A 13,365-nucleotide genomic window follows, 5' to 3' on the forward strand; every position below is an offset into this window, starting at 1 on the left:
CTCTTCGTAGAGCCCATGATACTTCAGTAGGACCGGATGAAATTCATTATCAGTTATTAAAACATTTACCTGAATCATCTTTGATGGTTCTTTTGAATATTTTTAATAGCATCTGGATTTCTGGAGACTTTCCTTCTGATTGGAGAAAAGCTATTATTATTCCTATTCCCAAGCCTGGTAAGGATCCAACCAATCCTACTAGTTATCGCCCTATCGCTTTGACAAGCTGCATTTGTAAAACTATGGAACACATGATCAATCGTAGACTTGTCTGGTATCTTGAATCTCACAAATTGCTTACTAACGTGCAATGTGGGTTCAGATCTAGACGAAGCACGGTTGATCATCTTGTTAGATTTGAAACGTTTTGTAGGGAAGCTTTCATCCATAATCAGCACTTGGTTTCAGTGTTTTTTTTATTTGGAGAAAGCTTACGATACCACATGGAAGTATGGGATTTTAAACGACCTCCATGGCATGGGCCTTAGAGGTCGCCTTCCTGTTTTTATATCTCAATTTTTAAGAGATAGATCTTTTAAAGTCCGGGTGGGGTCGACTGTGTCCAACATTCACCCACAGGAGATGGGTGTGCCTCAAGGTAGTATCCTGTCTGTAACTATTTTCTGTGAAAATTAACAGCATCACCCATTGTTTAACACCTGGTATGGATTGCTCGTTATATGTCGATGATTTTCAGATTTGCTATAGATCGTCCAATATGAGTATCATTGAACGTAAGTTGCAGCTTTGTTTGAATAAACTTCATCAATGGGCAACTGACAATGGCTTTAGATTCTCAATCGCAAAAACGGTTTGTATGCATATCTGCCAGAAAACAGGTCTCCACTTAGATCCACAGTTGTTTTTGGACAAAAATCCAATTCCACTTGTGGAGGAGACTAAATTTCTGGGGGTTATATTTGACAGGAAGCTATCTTTTTTGCCCCATCTTAAATGTGTTGAAAAGAAGGGCTTGAAAGCTCTAAATATTTTAAAAGTTATTGGTAATACAGAATGGGTAGCAGACCGAAAGGTTATGCTCCGTCTATATAGATCTCTTGTGAGGTCTAAACTTGATTATGGATGCATTGTGTATGGGTCGGCACGCAAGTCTTACTTGCAGATGCTAGATCCTATACACAACCAGAGACTTAGACTTTGTCTTGGTGCGTTTAGAACATCACCTATAGAGGTTGTACGTTGATGCACACACACCTTGTTTGGGTGCTAGACGTGCAAAGCTTTCTCTGCAGTATGCCACCAAGATTAACTCATTACCAACACATCCTACACATTATGCGGTGTTTGACAACAAATATATGAGGCAAGGCCAAATGCTATTTGTACATTTCGTCTTCGCATTAAGCGATTTTTGTCGCTTTCCAACATTGATTTATCAGACACTTTGGAAACTCCTTCATATTTTGTTTTACCACCATGGTGTATTACACCAACTAAAATTGTGTTTGATCTTTCGCATCTAAAGAAAGATCGTACAGATGCTGTTGTGTATAAACAGTGTTTCATGTAAATTCAGGACAAGTACCGTGATTACATTCCTGTGTATACAGATGGATCACGGGATGGGAATTCTGTGGCTTGTGCTAGTTTTTCCATCAGACACTATCATTTCCATGTGACTGCTTGAATCGGCATCAATTTTTAGTGCTGAAGTTTGGGCAGTCATTAAAGCCTTAGAAGAAATCAAAGATTCCATAGCATCCAGGTTTATTATTTTTACTGACTCACTTTCGTGTCTCCAAGCTTTACGTAATATGAACCTGGACCATCCCTTAATTCGGATGGTGATACGAAAGTGTGTCTTTTTATCTATTGTCAATAAAGACATTGTATTTTGTTGGGTACCCAGCCATGTTGGCATCAGGGGTAATGAAAAGGCAGATTCAGCTGCCAAGTCTGCTTTGGATTTGCCTCATGCCAGGGTTGGTGTACCTTATACTGATTTTAAATATTGTGTCAACCAATTTATCTTTTCGACTTGGCAACATGATTGTGACGGTGAGGTTGCGAACAAGCTTCATGCTATCAAGGTAGTCTTGTGAGACTGGCAGTCCTCCTATAGACAGTGCAGGAAGGATGAAATAGTATTGCGATGTGCCCGCATCGGTCACACTTACTTGACCCATTCATTTATCTTGAAGAAAGATCATCCACCTCAGTGTGAGCACTGTCAGTGTCATCTGACAGTGCGACACATTTTGGTGTAGTGTAAGCAGTTGTCAGGAACTCGAAAAGATTTATTTGGACAAAGAAATGTGATGGAATCATTTTTATTCCATCCAGAACTTTTATTGCAGTTTTTACGCGATACTGAATTTTATTCTAAATTTTAATTATATCTATCTGTGATATTTGTATTTTTACACAGTCCTTTACTGTGTTTTTATTTAACTGTTGAATTTTTATATTGATGTTGATCATCACATTGTTGTTGCATTTACCATAGTTTGTCACCCAGTAGCCGATGTATTTTTCGTGCTGGGGTGTCGTTAAACATTCATTCATTCATTCATTCATTCATTGGTAAGGAATGTTGACCATTGATAAGGAAAGTAGATCACTGGTAAGAAATGCTGATCACTGGTAAGGAATGTAGATCACTAGTAAGAAATGTTGATCACTGTAAGGAAAGTTGGTAAGAAATGTTGATCACTGGTAAGGAATGTAGATCACTGGTAAGAAATGTTGATCAGTGGTAACGAATGATTATCACTGGTAAGGAATGTAGATCACTGGTAAGGAATGTTGAATCTTGGTAAGGAACGTTGATCATTGGTAAGGAATGTAGATCACTGGTAAATAATGTTATCACTGGTAAGGAATATTGATCAGTGATAAGTAATGTTGATCACTGGTAACGAATGTGTGTCACTAGTAATGGTAGTCATACTTATATAAGAACCAAAGTGCATTATATGGCTTTTTCCTGGGTCCCCCTTCCCATTATCACGCCCCCGGTCAAAACTAAAATTAACGAAGAAGTGAGGACTGTCTGAAAATGTATAATATTGCTATCAAGATTCCAAGGGGGGAGGTGGAGACATTATTGGGTTGTAATACTATGCAAAATAATGCTTAAATAGTTTATAAATTATTGTTTAAAAATGGGTAATTTTGCTATTCAGATGCCAAGAAAAGGCGTTTAAAGTTATCCAGGTTTAAACATTTTCCCGGAGGAGCATGCCCCAGAACCCCCTAGACATCTCGTGCCATGCTTAACAACGACCCTGATCATTAGCGCACCACACATAAAGAAAATGCTTCGACGGCCGCAAAGCTCATATAATATTTACTAATGCCGCTAGCGCTACAGAAAACCACAGCTAGTCATTTAGTGTACACTTCCGTTCTTACACTGTTATATATACACAAACTCATTAATATTAAAACTTTTATTAAGATGCCCTTTTAACGAGCCAATGTGCCCCTTTTTTCTTGCCGCCCCCCCCCCCCCCCCCTTTGTTTGTTGGAATATCTATATACAATACAAACATCATTGAGATGAGTTGCTTACTGAAATTAGCAAGAGGTATGTCAGTCTAAAGAGTTCCGCTATTTAATTGTGTCGTTACTAGGTGATAATTCAAAACAGACTTTTGAGTGTTAAAATTCTAAACTTCCAAAATATATCTCTGTTAGTTTGTTAATATTTTAAGAGAATCGCAGTGTTAAGTTTCATAGCTATCTGATACAAATTCAATGTGAAGCTAGGCTTTCTAATTTCCAATTAAACTTATTTAATAAATAAATAAATAACATTACTTATCGTCTCGCTATTGGTGTGTGGGAACTTTCCCAGAGGATCCTTGTACCAAATTTCAGAATAAATTAATAAATAGTATAGGAAAAATAGACTTTGAAATCTGGACATAATTGTTTACATTTAATTAAAAACTTCTTTTTTTTAAATTCAAAATCTCTCAAATATCTCTCCACTAGTTTGTGAAGACTGACCCTGGGAATCAGTGTTCGTAGTTTCAAAAATACCAATTATAAACACTCAAACAATATATACTTTGATAGTTTCAGTGTTAAATATATATTAGTATTTTATAATGTTTTTGCCATTGTTAATGTTTCCAACTAGCAGACCCTTGTTGACGATTGGATATTTGTTGTTTTCAATATTACACTCTGTACATCCAATGTATTTCTGGTTATCTTAAGGTTTGTGCTAGCCTAATTTCATTTTATTTCCCAATATATATATTTGTCTTGTGCATACTCATTGAGTACGATCAGAAACACACTTAATATAAAAACCCACGAGAAAATGGATTTAACAAACAATTTTAGCCACTGAAGATATTTCCTAAGTTGGAAGCGTTATAACGGCAGCAAACTCTAGAGAGTCAAAAAACCCAAAATCTAAACAACAAAAACAATGTGTAACAACAATAATCATATTTCAATTTTATATAATCTAATCTAATATTTGTTTTACTAAAATAACTATGCAAAAGATTCAAGAGTTTATCAAAGATAAAATACTGCAGCCTGTCCTGACCATAAGCTGATTGGAGGGGGGGGGGGGGGGGGGGGGGCGGGTTGGATATGCTGGATAATTAATTTCCTTTGCTGCCATACAGGTAGCTGATCGTTATTGAGGGCGGATAGGGTTGGGGGAGCATTTACAACTTTTGGGCATTTACAGATATTAACGAAATATTAAACAAACAAAAAAACCCACAGATTTTTCATTTTCTCCTACTAAAATCACTAATTTATTGGGGGAACGTTTATTCATGAGGTAGGTATCGTACAGTCCATTGTGATACAATTTCATGAGTACTAATCCATTCCTGGTCACAAACACATAGCACTTTTCTTATATTTTTGCACTGAATGGGATATGCAAAAACAATAATAAAAAAACAAAAAACGAACCCAAAACAAAAAGTAGGATAAATGAGAGAAAACAAAAAAAATCAATATTCAAATTTAGTGTGCTTGTTGAATATATATGTCAAGTACTGGTATGTAACCATTCATATATATTTTGGTAACTATTTTTTAAAATGTACATAAGAATACGAACACTATTTAGTTAAAGAAACAATGACAGGTAAATACTGGAGCTAGTCTAGGAGCCATAGGCCGATTTTGGGGGAACCTGTGTTTGCCAGATAAGTTTTGTTTCTGTGCTGAATTATGTTGTGTAGGGGTAGCTATTAATGATTTTTAGAAAGTATTATTTATTTTTACTATACTTTAAAAAAAATGTATTTAATTAAAAACAAATTCGGGGATGGGGCTGGGTATGTGGGTAGGGGCGTTTTCAACCCTAGGCAATTCCATATATGTATTTCTGGTTTTGTTTTGCAAATATATTCAATATTCAACAATGCAGATGTTTCTTCGTTTCTAGTAAAGTACTCATTCATGCTTCTGACAATGTGTATTCATGAGGTGTGTACCGTACAGTCCATTTCGATATAATATATGAATATTAACCCCTTCCTGGTCACAACAGCATAGTGATTTTGTTAAAGGTGTGCACTTAAATGAATATGCAATAAAAAAAATAAAAATAATAATAATAATAAATAAATTTAAAAATCACATTAAAATATTGACCTGAACTAGGATGAAATAAAATAATAATAATAATAATAATAATAATAATAATAAGCAAAATAAAATGAACCCTTGGCTCCAGGACTAAGTTCACAAACTGTAACAATAAAGAATACCTAACTTTGATACATTAATAAAGCAATTCATATAGGTAATGCAATTCTTTAGTTTTAGTGCGCATTTCGAACATGTCAAATAGTGGCATACAACGATTCATATATAGTTTGGAAATTATTATAAAATATGTACACACAAATACGAACACTATTTAGTTAAAGAAACAATGAAAGGTGGAATTCCTCAGCTAGTCCAGGAGCCAAGGCAGATTTGTTTATTTTTTTATTTTTTTTTTTTTATTATTTTTTTTTTATTATTATTATTTTTTTTTTTTGGGGGGGGGGTTGGGGGGGGCAAACCTGCATGTGCTGGATAATAATAGTATGGGTAGCTATTGATGACGGGGACGGGTTTTAACAGAATTTGAATCAAATTGAATGGATTGAGAAAAACAACTATAATAAAATGAACCCTTGGCTCCAGGACTAACTTCACAATCTAAACAATGCGTAACTTTGACACATCTAACTATATGTCAAAGAGTGGAAACTATTTTAAAATATGTACACAAAAATACGAACACTATTTAGTTAAAGAAACAATGAAAGGTAAAATTCCGTAAATAGTCCAGGAGCCATTGACTGATATCTTTTGGGAAACTGCATCTGCTGAATACTACTACTACTACTACTAATAATAATAATAATAGGCGTAGCTATTCAAGACATGGTCAGGTTTTAAAAGGATTTTCATCAAGTTGGATGGATTGAGAAAAAAATCTAATAAAGTTAAAACTTGGCTCCAGGACTAAGTTCTCAAAGTGTAACAATAAAACTCATAAACCATCTAAAGAATACATAACTGTGACACATCTACATATATTAATTAAGAAAGCAATTCATATACGCATGCAGAATATACAGTTTGGAAACCATTTTAAAATATGTACACAAAAATACGAACACTATTTAGTTAAAGAAACAATGAACAGTAAAATTCCGTAGCTAGTCCAAGAGCAATAGGCTGATTTCTTTTGCCTACTAATTTACTGGATACTAATAATAGTGGTAGCTAATCATGACAGGGTCGGGATTTAAAAGGATTTACATCAAGTTGGATGGATCGAGTAAAGAAAACAACCCTAATAAAATGAACATTTGGCTCCCGGACTAAGCCCACAAAATGTAACAATAAAAATGCAAACCATCTAAAATCTGTCGAATGAACACACGTAACAGCGACACATCTAACTATATACTTTAAGAAAACAATTGATATAGTTAATGAAATTCCATTTATAATATGTGTCAACTAATGGCATGTAACCACTGATATATAGTTTCAAAACTTGAATGTATTTTTATGTAATACGACAATTTAAACGCATCACATGTTTCCTATTCGGAAAACTAGAAGTACTGTTCGCTGTACAATAGTAGTGCTATGTGTGTACCCATTCATACATAGTATGAAGACGTCATATCTATATTTAATAGGTATACCTGAATTTATGGTATATTTATATATATTAGCAAAAGAGTTGTACCGTGGGCTCGAAATATTAAAGCTGAACAGATGCATTTGGATATGCGAAAATGTGTCAGAAACGTCACAGTGACGGCAAATTCTGGACAACCCCTGTAAGTTAAAGCTTAACCTTAAGATAAAGTAGTTATAACCGGACAAAACTATTTTTCCAAGTTGTAGTCAAATATCAGATAAACAGTTTAAAGTTGATTTTGTTTATTAACACCACTAGAGCACACTGGCTTATTAATTATCGGCTATTGGATGTCAACCATTTTGTAATTTAGACATATAGTCTTAAAGAGGAAACCAGTTACATTTTTCCATTAGTAGCAAGGCATCTGTTATATACTAGTCGTGGTGCAGTGGCTGGAAGGAAAAAAATAGAGCAATGTGCAATACCAAATGATGACATTACATGTTTTCATTCCTAGTAAATGCTATTTCAATTTCATAAAATAAAAAAATAAAAAAAAACAATTCTGCATCAAAATTAATTTTGGGTAAAAGGAAAACGGAGCAGGAGTGGACTCTTGAATAGTGAAATAATTCATATGATGTTGTCTTAAATAGTCACATAATTTGTATTATTTACTGTATAACGTAAGTACTGAAAACATTAAAATTAGGTCAAGTATGAAACATCCTTGTTTTTGGATACAATTTCGAACATATTGTTTTTATATTTTGTAAGACACTTACGTCAAGGCTACACAAGGAATAACACCTTTTACTCGTTTTTAGGAATGCACAGATAAAGTTTGGTCCAACGACAATAGTAGAACACGCCGATTTATTAATCATCGAGTATTGGGTATGAAATATTTAATTTAATTAATGGTAATTTTGATATATTGTCCTGGAAAGGAATCCCGTTACATTTTTCCATTAGAAGCAAGGGGTTGTTTATATGTACAATCCTACAGACAAGACAACACATACCACGGCCTTTGATGTACCACTTATGCCCATTGGGTCGACGGGGATCGATCCTAGACTGACCTGGGAATGCAAAGTGTACAGTAAAATAAATTGTAACCATACAGCTCTTAGTTCCTAACTTGAGTATGCTATTCTTTTAAAAAGAAAGGTAAACAGAAAATAAAAACAAAACATAAAATGAAGCCCCCACCTACGAAACACCCGCTAAAAAAAAAGAAAAAAAAGAAAAAGAAAAAAGATACTTTAACAGACAAACTGAATGATTTTTTTATGGAAAAAAGAAAATAGAATATATGTTTTAAATGAACTAGAATATAATAGAACAGAATAGCTTCAATTAGAAATAAAATAAATTAAAATAAAACAAAAAGTTAAAGATAAAAATTAAACTAAAAATAGAAATAGAAATACGAAGAAGAAAATGCAAATAAATAAAATATACTGCAATATAAATAAAAATCACATTAAAAATCGTAAATCATCTTAAAGATGCAGTGTCAAATTTGCATAATGGCAGCTTCGACACTTTCATTAACTTTACAATTGTGATGTTCCCGAGTTATTTATACACATATTGTATGTGGGATCAGGTAATTTGTATAGCCCGTTTGCATGAAATGGGAACCGACGAACATTCTCAGTGTAAATAAATAAAATAATTCTTAATTCTTTCCAATGAACAGATTTTTCTGTGACTAAAATTACGTATTAAATACATGTATATCTAGTGTAGGTGTCGTAATGTTTAACCGGTTAACATTCTCAGTGTAAATAAATAAAACAATTCTTAATTCTTTCCAATGAACAGACTTTTTCTGTGACTAAAATTACGTATTAAATACATGTATATCTAGTGTAGGTGTCGTAATGTTTAACCGGTTAACATTCTCAGTGTAAATAAATAAAATAATTCTTAATTCTTTCCAATGAACAGACTTTTTCTGTGACTAAAATTACGTATTAAATATATGTATATCTAGTGTAGGTGTCGTAATGTTTAACCGGTTAACATTCTCAGTGTAAATAAATAAAACAATTCTTAATTCTTTCCAATGAACAGACTTTTTCTGTGACTAAAATTACGTATTAAATACATGTATATCTAGTGTAGGTGTCGTAATGTTTAACCGGTTAACATTCTCAGTGTAAATAAATAAAACAATTCTTAATTCATTCCAATGAACAGACTTTTTCTGTGACTAAAATTACGTATTAAATACATGTATATCTAGTGTAGGTGTCGTAATGTTTAACCGGTTAACATTCTCAGTGTAAATAAATAAAACAATTCTTAATTCTTTCCAATGAACAGACTTTTTCTGTGACTAAAATTACGTATTAAATACATGTATATCTAGTGTAGGTGTCGTAATGTTTAACCGGTTAACATTCTCAGTGTAAATAAATAAAATAATTCTTAATTCTTTCCAATGAACATACTTTTTCTGTGACTAACATTACGTATTAAATACATGTATATCTAGTGTAGGTGTCGTAATGTTTAACCGGATAACATTCTCAGTGTAAATAAATAAAATAATTCTTAATTCTTTCCAATGAACAGACTTTTTCTGTGACTAAAATTACGTATTAAATACATGTATATCTAGTGTAGGTGTCGTAATGTTTAACCGGTTAACATTCTCAGTGTAAATAAATAAAACAATTCTTAATTCTTTCCAATGAACAGACTTTTTCTGTGACTAAAATTACGTATTAAATACATGTATATCTAGTGTAGGTGTCGTAATGTTTAACCGGTTAACATTCTCAGTGTAAATAAATAAAATAATTCTTAATTCTTTCCAATGAACAGACTTTTTCTGTGACTAAAATTACGTATTAAATACATGTATATCTAGTGTAGGTGTCGTAATATTTAACCGGTTAACATTCTCAGTGTAAATAAATAAAATAATTCTTAATTCTTTCCAATGAACAGACTTTTCCTGTGACTAAAATTACGTATTAAATACATGTATATCTAGTGTAGGTGTCGTAATGTTTAACCGGTTAAAATTTTCAGTGTAAATAAATAAAACAATTCTTAATTCATTCCAATGAACAGACTTTTTCTGTGACTAAAATTACGTATTAAATATATGTATATCTAGTGTAGGTGTCGTAATGTTTAACCGGTTAACATTCTCAGTGTAAATAAATAAAACAATTCTTAATTCTTTCCAATGAACAGACTTTTCTGTGACTAAAATTACGTATTAAATACATGTATATCTAGTGTAGGTGTCGTAATGTTTAACCGGTTAACATTCTCAGTGTAAATAAATAAAATAATTCTTAATTCTTTCCAATGAACAGACTTTTTCTGTGACTAAAATTACGTATTAAATACATGTATATCTAGTGTAGGTGTCGTAATGTTTAACCGGTTAACATTCTCAGTGTAAATAAATAAAACAATTCTTAATTCTTTCCAATGAACAGACTTTTTCTGTGACTAAAATTACGTATTAAATACATGTATATCTAGTGTAGGTGTCGTAATGTTTAACCGGTTAACATTCTCAGTGTAAATAAATAAAATAATTCTTAATTCTTTCCAATGAACAGACTTTTTCTGTGACTAAAATTACGTATTAAATACATGTATATCTAGTGTAGGTGTCGTAATGTTTTAGCAGTCATTTTTAATTTTATTTTTTAATATATATATATATATATATATTTTTTTTTTTCGTATATACGTTCGAAATTATTGGAAGGCAAAATCAGGTATTGGCTGTTAACATTAGGACAAAGACACATTGTAGAAATGAAACAGCTAAATAAAGTAATTACACATGCAATTCCGCCTTTAATGTCCTCGTACTGAATTGATAAAAAAAAAAAAAAATGGTGTTCTAACATTAGCATGTTTCTGTCTTCTATCTTCAGGTACTAATTACGGAAACATGCAGGGGTGGGAACTTAATTTTGGTTTCCGTTAGTTATTAGATTCGTTCTGCACATCTTCTGCTTTCTTCTTTATTTTCCTGGAAATAAATATAATCTATAATTTATTCCTAATGTTACATGACACAAATTGTAATATTTGTTTTAGTGTATGACACAAATTGTAATATTTCTTTTAGTGTATGACACAAATAATAATATTTATTTTAGTGTTATGATAACAAAACTATCAATGTGTTATGATATCAAAGATTAGTATTGAAATAACCGAAATGAATAGAGAATAATACATTAGTAACGAGTTATTAAGACGTTGTCCTTAGCAAATTACGAACAAAATTTATTTCACGAGTGTCATAATCTCGGTAACCACTAATATGTGAAAACATCATACAAACAATATTGCTATGACGTCCGTTTTTACTCACTTCACAAATATTTCTTAGAATGAAAACAGTTATTTGTATTGTTTTCCAACACTTAAAATAATGTCTACAATTGCACAACGATGATATGAAAGTGAAGATGCAGAGGACTTCAAGGTAAATCTGGTTACAAATGTGGAAATTTACAAACACAGATAGATGGCTTAACACAATCTGAAGACAGATTAATTACTGGTGGCTGAATGCATTCAATATCGAAAGGTAAATGAACACTTCCAGAACACAATGAAGAATGTCATAAGAAAAATTACGACCTCAAGGAATCAGGAGCGATGCTAATTTTTGTAAGGGGGACCTAATTAAAGGAAACATTATACTGAATTCTTGTTATGCGTTATATATACAACACACACACACACGCACACGCACACCCACACCCACACACCCACGCACCCACCCACACACCCCACACACACCCCCCACACACACACGCACAGACCCACCCACACACACACACCCAGACACGCACGCACACCCACACACACACACACACACACACCCACACCCATCCACACACACACACGCACCCACCCCACACACGCACACCCATACACACGCACACACACACGCCCACACACACCCACACACACACACGTACCCACAACCACCCACCCCCAAAACACACCCACACACACCCACACACCCAAACACACGCACCCCCCCACACACACATACACACCCACACGCACCCCCCACACCCACCCACCCACACACACGCATACACACACACCCACACCCACACATTGAATTCTTGTTATGTATTATATATACAACACACACACGCGCGCACACACACACACACACACCCACACACACACGCACACCCACACCCACATACACGCACGCGCACCCACCCCCACACACTCCCACACACACACGCGCACCCATCCACCCCCACACGCACGCACGCACACACACCCACACGTACCCACACCCACCCACCCACACACGCACACACACACACACACACGCACCCCACACATCCACACACGCACCCACCCACCCACACACACGCACCCACCCACCCACCCACCCACACGCAACCATACACACGCACACCCACACACACGCACCCACCCACACACACCCATACACGCACACACACACACACGCACACACCCACCCACCCACACACACACACCCCCCACACACACGCGCACCCACCCACACACGCACCCACACCCACACCCACACACACACGCACCCACACACACGCACACACACACACGCACACACACCCACACACACACACTGACTGATATACGAAAATAAATTGCATTGTCACGCGATTCAGATACATTTACGAATGACCAAAGACCCCCACCCCCCACCCCCCACCCCATCTACAATGCTGCAATCGTACAAAATCAGAATAGAGAGTAGCGTAAATCAACTCTTGTGTAATCAATAGTATAATCAAATTTCTTACATATGTCTTTATTTGAGGTCAAAATCACACGCTTATATATTGTTAAAATGTTGTACTGTTTAAAGAAATCACTACAACACGTTGATTTATTTATTATCGGTCATTGGATGTGAATCATTTAGAAATTCAAACATATGTTAGAGAGGAAACTATGCATTGTTTCAGTAGAAATCGGAACTGATTAATTACAGAATAATAGATCGCTTACTGAGCAGAACGAAGAGACTCTTTAGATACAGACACGGTGTGGTTACTGTAAAAATAGTAATAATTAAATAGTATTAACTGTTGACGTTGTTTATGTTTGCTCTCAAATTGGATCTGGTTAATCTAATTTGAACGTTTATATCATTATTTTTTATTTATAATTGGAGCTATTCGTCAATCAGTGTTTTATTTTGTTAGTTACGTTCCTCAAATTTTTAAGTAAGCTGGTTTCTTTATTTTTTATTT

Source organism: Gigantopelta aegis, chromosome 12, assembly GCF_016097555.1.
Source record: "Gigantopelta aegis isolate Gae_Host chromosome 12, Gae_host_genome, whole genome shotgun sequence".
NCBI classification, from domain to species: Eukaryota; Metazoa; Mollusca; class Gastropoda; order Neomphalida; family Peltospiridae; genus Gigantopelta; species Gigantopelta aegis.